The sequence below is a fragment of the Magnolia sinica genome, chromosome 10 (assembly GCF_029962835.1).
Source record: "Magnolia sinica isolate HGM2019 chromosome 10, MsV1, whole genome shotgun sequence".
Taxonomy (NCBI): Eukaryota; Viridiplantae; Streptophyta; class Magnoliopsida; order Magnoliales; family Magnoliaceae; genus Magnolia; species Magnolia sinica.
In genome coordinates, this window is record NC_080582.1 from 66345963 (window position 1) to 66358354 (window position 12392).

Genomic DNA, 12392 nt, shown 5'->3' on the forward strand with positions numbered 1-12392 from the left:
TTTTCATAATTTGAAGCTCTTCACGATTAATAACTTTTGAACATATGACGTTGAAGAATCTTGACATTTCACAAATGGCAGTGCGCAATGTCTTCTTCTTTCCTAAAAACGAGTGCATCAACAAAACTGGTAGCAATTGCTGCATCACAATGTGATAATCATGTGACTTGAGGGCCTTTAGCTGACAATCCTCTAAATTGACACGATGTGTCCAGTTTGCACAATATCCTCTTGGGACTTTCAAATTGCTGGTGTCAGACAAAACATGTTTCTTTCAGATGTGGACAATGTGAAAGGAGATTTGGGTAAGAATAACCTGCCGTTTCTTTCTTCAGGCCACATAGACTTTCTTATCTTCATATCCTGAAGATCCTGACGGGCTTGTAAACCATCCTTAGTCTTATCTTTTGTATCCATGATTGTTGCAATGAGGTTCTCGGTGACATTTTTCTCAACATGCATCACATCCAGATTGTGACGAATGGGCAAATGCTCCCAGTATGGCAAGTCAAAAAGGATTGATCTCTTTGTCCAGGCAGTAATGTTGTTTGGGTCATTCTTAGGCTTTTTCTTAGTCTTTCCCACTTGCTTTCCGAAAACGGTTTCAATATTATTCATTTTACGTAGTACATCTGAACCTTTCATACGCTTCGGAGCCTTTCTTTTTTCCTCTTTCCCATTGAATCTGGTTCTATCAGTCCTAAAGTCATGACCTGATGGCAGGAATCTTCTATGTCCCATATATGCAAACTTCTTTCCATGTTCAAGCCAAACCGATTCTGTCTCCTCACTACAAATAGGGCATGCGTACTTTCCTCCTGTCCTACAACCAGAAAGATGTCCATATGCTGGAAAATCATGTATTGCCCATAGTAAAATTGCCCTCATTGTGAACATATTCTTACTGTGCGAGTCATATGTCATAGATCCTTCCCACAATTCAAGCAACTCTGCAATCAACGGTTGCAAGTAAACGTCAATGTCATGTCCTGGACCCTTTTTTCCAGGGATCAAAAGTGTTAACATGGTAAACTCCTTCCGCATGCATAAATGAGGCGGGAGATTATACGTAACAATCATAACAGGCCAGCAACTATATGAATTGCTCATATTCCCAAAAGGATTGAATCCATCCGTTGCAAGTCCTAAACGAACGTTACGTGGCTCCGCAGCAAAATTAGCATACTTTTCATCTACAATCTTCCACATAGACGAATCCACTGGATGACGCATGCAAATATCATCTTGAGCCGACTTTGAATGCCATATCATATTCTCTGCAATCTCTGGTATAGTGTAGAGTCTTTTTAACCTCGGCGTTAATGGGAAGTACCTTAGCACCTTACGAGGTACATGTGGGGCGGTTGACCTTACAACACTATTAAATTTCCATCTGCTTTCTCCACATTTTGGACAACATTGCTTATCAACATGGTCCTTCCAATACAAAATACAATCGCTAGGGCATGCATGTGTCGTCTCATAGTTCATACCCAATGAACTGATCAGCCTCTTTGCATTATAAGTACTATCTAGCAAAGAGTTCTCGTTTGGAAAATTTTTCTTGAGCAAGTTTAACAACTCTGTAGAGCTATTGTCTGAACAACGAAACCTAGCCTTCGTACTCAACAACTCCACTGTCACAGATAACTTTGTATGCTCGGGTTTACACGATGGATATAGGGGTTGTTTTGCATCCTCCATTAACTTCCTATACCGAGCCTCATCACCTAATTCATCATGAGCTTCAATATCATCTCCATTATTAACCTCATCCATACATGCATCTAACTCAATGGGTTGAAAACGACCGAAAGCATCATTCACCAAATCGACCATTCTGGGCAACACATCTTCATTACGATTATCGACAAATGTACTCGCACCTGTTTCAAGACGCTGTTCCCCATGGAGAAACCACGTCGTGTACGTTTGATCTATGCCATTAAAAACCAAGTGTTCGGAAATGGTTTCTAATGTCATCTTCCCACGTATATTACAGCACTTGGCACAAGGACAGCTGTGCCAGTCTTCCCCATTTGAATTTTGTTTCACGTACTTTAGAAATGTTACAACACCTTCCATGTATTCAACAGCTAACCTTCCTGCCCGCATCCAGTTCTTGCATGGTGTCATGGAAGTCATCTCTGGTAACGTATACATGATGTGTTTAAGTTAGATTACGAATGAGTATGTCTATCTAATTGACTAAATCAGTTGCCCATCCAAGACCAAATAGATTGTAACGCTTTCATTTTCAAATTTAAATGCCTACACCGAAATTCCGGCAGCATCTCCCCATATCTCTCCAGATATATTGATCTTGTATGTGATTCCCACGTCAGGTATCAACACAAAGTGAGGATATTTGACAATGGAAATAAATGCAAGAAACATATCCAGAGAGAAAGAAAGATGATGCATAGAAAAGGCAAGTGCATTTGAATTGCTAAAATGAAAGCATTACATTCTATCCGGCATTGAACTGTCCAAACATGGACAATTTAAGGATTTTTATGCACCAAGGAGCACACTGTATCTATGCCTGGCCACATAAAAACCCTTAAATGGGTAACTGATTGTCTTAATCTATATACAATCACATCAAAATTTGTAATCTAAATGAACATAATTCAAAAGAAGTGGTAACCTGAGTTGTTTTCTTGCAACCAGTCTCACCAGATACTAGCACCACCTGTTCTCCATACATAAACAGATAAACAAAACTCAGAGCATGACATTGAATAACATTGAATCCTGATTTCACCAGTAGTAACAAAAAGAAAATGCTCAATACAAGTGTAACAGGTTTATCCTCATTTCTTTTTATTAAGCATGGTGATGGGGATATTATTTTCTAACAGATGGGTGTAATCTAGTTAGTCCCATACATGAAAGTAGACATGACCAAAATCTGAAAATCCGAATCAATCTAACAAAAACCAACAAAATCCAAAACCCAAAATAAGATTCAAAACAAACCAAAATGGATGCCTAAACTGCAAAAACTACACAAGAAGCATCTACATGCATCTACCGACCAGTTACCACCTGTAGTTTCTCCAACAATGCATGACATCGATAAACTTCTGCTTTTGATTTTTCTATATAGCATAAATTAGAAAAGATTCAAGTAACTAAAATTTTTCTATGGATGGTGACTGGCCAAGAAAAGCTAATCACATTATACATAGTAAAAATTAGAAAAGATTCGAGTGACTAAAATTTTCTTATGGATGGTAACTGTCCAAGAATAGTTTAGCCATTTGTTCCAAATGACATGGATTGACGACTCATCTGAGTCCGCCCATCACCATGTGCGTCACAATGCAGTCCCAGCAGGAGTCAAAAGGTGAAGTCATAGTCTTGGTTGTCAAGATTTTCCACATGCAACACGTGCACAACTGCCCATTTGGATGTACCCAAAATCACCATTCAATTGGATATCCATTGTGAAAATGGGTTTATATCTGTTTAACTGATCATTTGTGACAGGCTATTCTTTCCAGAAACCACATCCTAAGAAGGTGCATTTCCACCACCCATTTGGATAACTTGATGTTTAACAGGCTGCTAAATTGGGTGGGGTGCATCTCATCTGCACCAAAATGCAGAAACTCACAAACATACTTTTGGAAACATTTCGGTTTGGAAAACCAAAGTGCTCTGAACTTCTATTGCTAGAAAAAAGGAATTACAAAGATTAAATCCTTTATTTAGTAGGTTCTTTGTCACACAAATACAAGCAAAAGTTACTTCAATCAACTTCTAGATCCATAGTGGGCTTGTACGTTCGACTCTCTTAAAAGTTACTTCAAAGACAGTATGCTGTGTCATGGGCTGATATGGATGGATGGACTTGGAACTGTGTTGCAGTGGAGTAATGGTTTCTGATGATTTCCAGTTGGAGGGCATAGAGATCATATTTGCAATTAATTCACCATCTTTTTAAGTGGCAGTTGTAACTGTTTGTCAAGGAACGTGTGTCGTAGAGAACCTGTCGTGGGGGTTGTGAATGTTGCTAGTGACACACCTTGCGTGGCATGGTATGTGTCTCAAGCTTTGTTCCATCTCCAACAATTGTTGGAAAGCATGCTTTCAGCTTCTTTTTCCTTCTTCTAGCTGTGCACTTACCATGTAGACATGCTTGGTGTGTACTTATTGAACCTATAGATCAACCTCAGGTGCTGTGGAATATGGAATGAAGAGTTGATTTGGGGTGATCCAAACACTTGGAACAGCCTAAACTATTGATCAGAAATCATGGCCATCTCCATGTGTGGTTGCTATGTAAGATCACGTAGCAGCCAAGGCAGGATCAGCTGGTCCGTTTTCAGCATCTGTCATGGTCATGTAGCAGCCGAGGCAAGCACACGGCTCAAGCAGTAAAACACTGCAAGTACTCTTGTTTAAAGGCCCTGGACGATGGTTCCTTGTCTCCCTCACTTGGGTTGATGCTGCTTTCTACATCTACGGTCGGGCAGTAGCTATTTGGAGTTTTTTTCATATAAAATTTCATTACTTTTCCAAAAAAAAAAAAAGGACAACTGAAAATAGAACTACAGTAAGGACCTACGTTCAACTGAAAGAAACACTACAGCTGGAGGCTAGGATTTTCCAATTTAGGAATATTTGGGGCATGCTCTTTCCATGGCTGGACAGAAAAGACCAATGATCTGAATTACTGAACCATGGGCTCCACTCGTCAATGCTTCTCGTGGTGTGGTCTCTCAAGCCTTCAGTCTGCCTCCTTTATGAGCTCATGCCCTAAAATGATATGTTAAAATAGATGGACAACGCGGATCAAACACATATCACCGTGAGCCCCGTGGAGCCCCTGTTAGGACCATTAGTCTCTAACTAGGCTTTGCTATGGATATAACACAGTACCCAACCCATGGAAATAGTAATGTCCAGCCTTGAAACCTTTCCAAAGGTCTACCATGATGTTTATTTGTCATCAAACCTATTCATAAGGTCACAAAGACTTGGATAAGGGAAAACATAAATATTGGCTTAATCTAAAACTTGATAGGAGTTCAATCTCTACTATTTCTTGTGCTATTATACACTTAAACCTTTGATCTACTTCGATTTTAGGATCATGCCCTAAAATTATCTTTTAAAATAGATGGACAATGCGGTTATAATACATATCAAGGTTAGCCCAATGGAGCTCCTGCCAGGACTGCATGGGATAGTACGGATCAGCGCCAAAATTGTAACATATTCATTATTGGAAAGTCAATCAAACCACATCATAGGAGATAGTGTTTTGGATCCACTGAAGTTTTGAATTAGGTTTATATTTATTTTCTATTCATCCATGTCTGTGTGACCTTAGGAAGATTTTGGTTGACAAATGAACCTTACTATGGACCATTGGATGGCTCCAACAATGGACACCATCATCCCCCTTGTTTCCTATGATGTGGTCCACTTGAGGTTTGGATATGCTTCAATTTTGGGCTCTTGCCCTAAAATGATCTGGACAAACAAATGAATGGCATGGATAATTATATATTGATCATGATGGGCCACGTAGAATTTGCTCAGTACGTTATGGAGCTGGACCCAAATCAAGATAGCTCAAAAGCTTAGCTTGAATTGATTTAAAAACACTCGGCTTGGATTGATTCAAATAGAAATTCAAACCAAATCAAATTAACCTCAATTAAGCTGGTTTAAAAAAATAAACCAAGCTCAGACTAGGGTAGTACAACATCGGCTTTGCTGAAGCTTGGCTTGATTAACCTGATTTGATTCTACTTGTAGATTGTGTGCACATTGTTTCCTCACGATGGAATCCAATTGAACTTTTGATATGATTCAGTTTTAAGATCATGTCGTAAAGTGATAAGTAAAAACAAATGAATTGGAAAATACATATAGGTGATGACGTAGATAATACATAATTAATATTTGTGTTTGTATTTCACCTTCATCCAAGTCCGTGGGTTACAGTGTGCCTCAAGAAGTTTTAATGGTGGATGTTCAATCAAGAATATTTTCCTGTGGTGTAGTCTACCTGAGATTTGGATCTTCCTCATTTTTTGGATCGTATCCTAAAACGTGCAAGCAAAATGAATGAACGGCAGAGATAAAACATTTACATCATAGTGAGGTCCTTATAGCTTTGACACTACCTGGCTGGCTTGTGTTGAGGTCACTAGCCAAACCGCGTCCACACCAAACCAGGTCCTACAAATAGTAGGACCGAACTGGAGATGGAATTTGGCACGAAAATCACACCAGTTAAAATAATCCTATCTGATTGGCGATGGGCCGATGGCAGTCAAATGGACGGTTAGATGGGGTAAGAGAGAGAGAGAGAGGAGGAGGAGGCAATGGACGGTTAGATGGGGTAAGAGAGAGAGAGGACTATTATTCCTGTTCTTACTAACATGCCCGTATCTACTGTTTGTTGCTTGAGGTGATGCAACAAGCATCACCCTAAGCAACAAACAACTGATCCAGCAAAAATACCACAGAGCAGTGGGACAAACAGCACTGTGACAGCTTCTCAACAGGAAGGAACTGTATCCAAGCTACATAGAAAATCAGCTACCAAGAATAATAATACCAATAGTGCTTCATACCTGGGATCTTAAATCAATGGATCTGAAAACGGTATCTTAGCGTACTGAGTAAACAGAGAGAGAGAGAGAGAGAGAGAGAGAGAGAGAGAGAGAGCATTACCTGTGTTGGTGAAGAGATTGACAGGAAGAAAGAGGTAGGAGAGATGTCTGCGGCCGACGCTGGGAGAGGAACCGACGGAGTGAATGAGAGGGAGAGAGAACAGAGGCGTCGTTTAGGCAGATTGCGTACCGAGTAACTCGGTACCTTAGCGTACTGAGTAAACCATGTGGGGTCCACCGTTATTTATTTATTTTATCCACTCCATTAATACATTTTAACAGATAATTTTAAGTCTTGATACCAAAATGGAAGAATATCTAAACCTCAAGTGGACCACACCACAGGAAACAGTTTTTTTGAACCTCTACCATTGAAAAATTAATGGAGGTCACAGAAGTTTTGGATCAAGCTGATGTTTGTTTTTTCTCTTCATCTATGTATTTGTGATCTTAAGAACAGGTTGGATGACAAATAAACATCACTGTGGGTCCTAGGAAGTTTTCAACAGTGTAAATCATTATTCCACACTATTTCCTGTGGTATGGTACTCTAGAGCTTTAGATTTACTTAACATTTTGGATCAACCCCTAAAATTAGTGGGAAAAAAGGATGGACGGTGTGGATAAACCACATACATTCACAGTGGGCCCGACTGAGTTTACTCAGTACGATAAAAGCGTACTTAGTAGCTCAGTACGCAATCCGATTTCCTTGTTTCAGGGGAGACGGATTGGCTGGCTGGTGGTCGGTACTGTGGGCCCCACCATGATGTACGTGTTTCATCCATTCCGTTCATCCATTTTTACAGATCAATTTATGGCTTTATACAAAAAAATTGATTGGGATATAAATCTTAGGTGGGCCACATCACAGGAAAAAAATAATGAATGGATATTCACCATTAAAATCCTCCTAAGGCCCACTGTACTGTTTATTTGAAATCCAATATGCTGATTTGGTCATAAAGACCCAGGTGAATGGAAAAAATAAATATCGGCTTGATCCAAAACTTTTATCCCCCCAAAACGTTTTTAATGGTCAAAATTCATTCAAAATTGTTTCCTGTAATGTGGTCCACTTGAGATTGAGATATAATTTATTTTTTTACTTACATCATAAAATGAAATATAAAAATAGATGGACGGCTTGGATGACACACATACATCATGGTGGGCCCCACAGAGCACCAACCACCAACCAATGGCTGGTGTCAGGGGGAGTAGCCAATCCGTTTTTTCCCTTCATCAGGGGGAGTAGCCAATCCTTTTGGGGGCTATAAAAGTTTTGGATAAAGCTGATCTTTGTTTTTTCCCTTCATCAGGGCCTGTATGATCTAATCAACAGATTGGATGTCAAATAAACAGTACTGTGGCCCTTAAGAGGATTTTAATGGTGGATACCCAATCAATATTGTTTTCCTATGATGTGGTCCACCTTAGGTTTATATCCCTATCATTTTTTTGATCAAGCCCTAAAATGATCGGTAAAAATGGATGAACATAATGGATGAAATACATACATCATGGTGGGGCCCACATAGCACGTAATACTAGCCAACGGGTGGGTGACAGGGGAGTAGCCAATCCGTTCCCATCCATGCTAGTATTTGTGGTGTGGTCCATTTAATCTTTGGAAATGATTCATTTTTGGAATAATTCTCTGAAAAATGGATGAACGGTGTGGGTTGATCCCAAATTTTTGGTAAATCCAAAGCTCAAGTGGACCATGCCACACGAAACAATGTGGAATAATGATTTCCACCATTGATACCTTCCTTTGGCCCACAGTAACGTTAACGTTAATTTATTTGCCATCCAACCTATTCATAATATCAAATATATATGAATGAAGAGAAAACACAAACATCAGCTTGATCCAAAACTTCTATGGCCTCCAAGAATTTTTCAATGGTAGAGGTTCAATCACACTATTTCCTGTGGTGTGGTCTACTTGAGCTTTGGATATGTTTCCTTTTTGTTCTTTAGACCTCATATTATTTGTTAACATGGATAAACGGAATGGATAAAATAAATAAATAACGGTGGACCCCACAAAGTTTACTTTGGTAAAGGTAATGACTAACTCACCTAAATGTAGAGGGGTTTCCTTAAAACATTCATAATCATATATTAGGCTTGCCTTAATGTGATTCACATATCCAACCCACTCATTATGTGTGTCCCACTTGGATGAGGGGTCAGACCAAGTTTTAGCCGCATCCAAAACTCATGTGGGCCCCACCAAGTGCTTTTATATTTTTTATGATGTCTTGACTTGGTTTTAGATGGTATGGTCCACCTGAGTTTCGTTTACGGATGATTTTTGAGATATCTCATAACCTAAAGGGGACACATTAAATGCACGATGTTGATGTTCGACACACATCATGATGGGGCCCACAAAACTTATCTACATCAATTCGTAGGTTCTCACAAGGTCAATAAATTGGGTCACAATTTTGACAATAACATTTAGCCCATTTTATATGTATAGTCCATTCACTCTATTTTATTGATCAATATCCTCAATTTGACTAGTTACTCGCCTCAATCAGGCTAGCTACATGTGAGAAAGGTATTGGGATTACAAGATTGATCAACAATTTGAGTGAAATTTGATTTAAACATATGAAGTTATTTACTCTTCAATCTGGACTAATTCGATTGTCAAAAAATGGTTAAATGTTCAATTAGTGGATGTGCCTAATAATTTATTAAAAAAATAATTTTTTTCACAGATAAATATCAATTTCCATTCAAAAATTACATTTTTTTTTTTCAAAATGTATATTTTTTTACTCTTAATTTTTCTTTGAAAACTTTTAACAAAATATCATTTTAAATATAAAATATTTCAAAAAAATATATTAAAATACAAATTCTGAATTTTTATTTTCAAAATATCTTAAATTTTCACAATTTTTAATTTTTTTCCCAAAAATTCCAAAATGCCAATTTTTTTCTTTAAAAGCATCATGTTGTTTTCAACTTTTCAATTTTTTAAAAAAATTATATATATTTTTTCAAAATCTTAGTGTTTTTATAAATAAAATTTTCTTTTAATTTCGAATTTTGAACATTTTCAATTATTTTTCAAAATCACAAAATTTTTCAACTTATTTATTTTTCGTTTCAAAATGTTTGTTTTTTGATAAAGTATCGATTTTTTAATATCGTTTTATTTTAAAAATTTTCAATTCTTTTTCACTTCTCCATTTTTTTAAAAGCATTTTATTCGAAATTGTCAATTTTAATTGAACTTCACAATTTATTTATTTTTTTTTCAAATTTCAAACTCTCATTTTCTTTTTTAAAATATTTTCATTTTTCAACATTGTGAAAATTTTCACATTTTTTAAAATATTTTTAATTTTCTTTTTCAGGATATTATTTTTTCTCAAAATCAAATGCTATTTTTTTTTTCAAATTTATCAACCTTATTAAATATTCTTTTTTGTTCCCACAATAGATTTTTATTAAATCACGATTTTTATTTTTTCAAAATCTAATTTTTTTCTCAAACATTGTTAAATTTTTTAAACTTCTCAATATTCTTTTTCATGTGATACTACAAATCATTTAAATATTAGTTTTAAATTAAAAAATAAAAATAAAAATTCCACTCATTTGATATAAAAATAAATAAATTTTCTTTTTGCATTCAATCAATTGTTAAAAAATAATCTTAGATACAAATATGTACAATTAAACCACTGAAATTATTTTAAAAAACAATTATTAGACTACAAAAAAACTTAATTTTCCACCATATTCTAAAGAAAATGAAAAAAAAATTAATGTGTAGGCAAAAGACCCTTTACGACGGACCTGATCCGTCGCAAAATCAACTGAAAAGCCCGCCATTTGCTAATTTCGGTGGGAATCTGCAACTGTTCGTTTTCCGTCGCCAAATCAAAATTTGCGACGGATTTCATCCGTCGCCTATTTACGACGGACAAAAAATCCGTCGTAAATACGTCGTAAATCGGATTTTAGCGACGGATTTTGGTCCGTCGCAAAATTTTGCGACGTTTGGCCTACGGATATTCGAGAAAGACAAGCTTAGCGACGGATTTTTTTCGTTAGCGACGGATTAAATCCGTCGTTAAACCAATAGATTTTTGCGACGGATAAAGTCCGTCGCAAAAATCCGTCGCAAAATGGCCATTGTAGTGTTAGCTCTATTGAAAAATTACTTTGTAAATTCATAATAGTAGAGGCATTTTCTTAATAAAATCAGAAGTATTGGACTTTTTTTTAAAAAGCATAAAAAATATATAGAAGATGATTTGCTCTTTCCCGTATTGCTCACTTGATTTTATAGGAATTGGTTGATCTATTCTGAACCGTCGACAAAATGGGGTTTCCTTTACAATGCAAGAAAATGGTGGGAGCCAAGCCCAATTGAGGTTTTTACAAATAAGCAATATAAAAAAGGTTATATGTAAAAGCTCAATAAAATCCTTCATAATACTAATTTTATGTTTAATTTTAAAAAAAAAAAAAAACTACTATATATTAAATAGAAAAAATTCCTATTTATCGAGTTTTTTGAGGGATGAAATTACAAAAATATACTCATACTTGTGGGGTCCACGTGATATTCTATAACATCCAATCCATCAAACGCATGCACCACACCATGATTATAATATGTCCAAAATATTAGGTCAATCATATCAACAGATGGGTACACCTGAATTAGATATTTTGAATGGTGTACATTACTTTCTTAGGATTGGCCCATCTTATGATTACACCATATTTCTAATTAGTTTAATAATAACGTTGGTGTGCATCTGTTGGACATCCCCCCCTCCAAAAAAAAAAAAAAAGGGTAATAATGTAATTTCCATTCTTTAAAAGCCTTATCCAAGAATAACAGTTCCAGGAGGTACTATTTGGTAAAACCCAAATCCTAGAGACATTTTCCTGTAAAAATCCCAATTCAAAAATCAAAAGGTCTTTTTGACGGTGCCAAACCATGAAAAATGTCCTCGGGTTATTTTTGGAGCTGAGAGAATTGCTGCCTCATATTTTGGCATCGGTCCATCCCCAAATGAGAGCCTGGATCAGTGCTACACTAGCCAGGGACTGTTAGGGGCTAAGGTCTCTCCAAGCCTAGTCTGTAAAGTGAATCCCAGGCTCGAGCCGTTGACAAGCCAAAACAAACAGGCCAAGCTCGGCCTGTGATGGTTATGCATGGCCCACCCAGAATTCAAGTCCTGCCACCCTCTTTTGTACAAGATCTGAGCAGTTCATCAGGTGTGCCCCTTATGCATGACATATGATAAAAATGCCCTTGCAACCCTAAAAGGGCAGTGCTGATAGTCTCTTAGGCATTGCCAGAGGCCAACCTGATCAATAAACCGGCATTAGATTTTAGGCCCGGCCTCGGGCCTACCATTTCAGACCAGCTTTGACTGAAGCGGGCTAGGCCCAAAAGCCTAACAGGCCAATCTGGAGTCGGAATGCATCGGAAAAGTAGGCGAAACAGATCGTCGAGACAATCAAAGGGTCAGCAACCAATCTACAAGTTTTTGTTAGACCGTTCATCGATAGGGTGATTGAGATCTCATCCAGTAAAAAAATAAAAATAAAAACTAGAAAGTGGTGGGCCCAGTCAGGTGAGGTCCACGGGACAGGAGCTGAACTAAGATCCACCCAATCACAACGTATCCTTGATAAGAGGAATTGATGCCTAATTTGGAATCATACTAACGTGGCACAAGTCTGTGGAATATGGGCCATTTA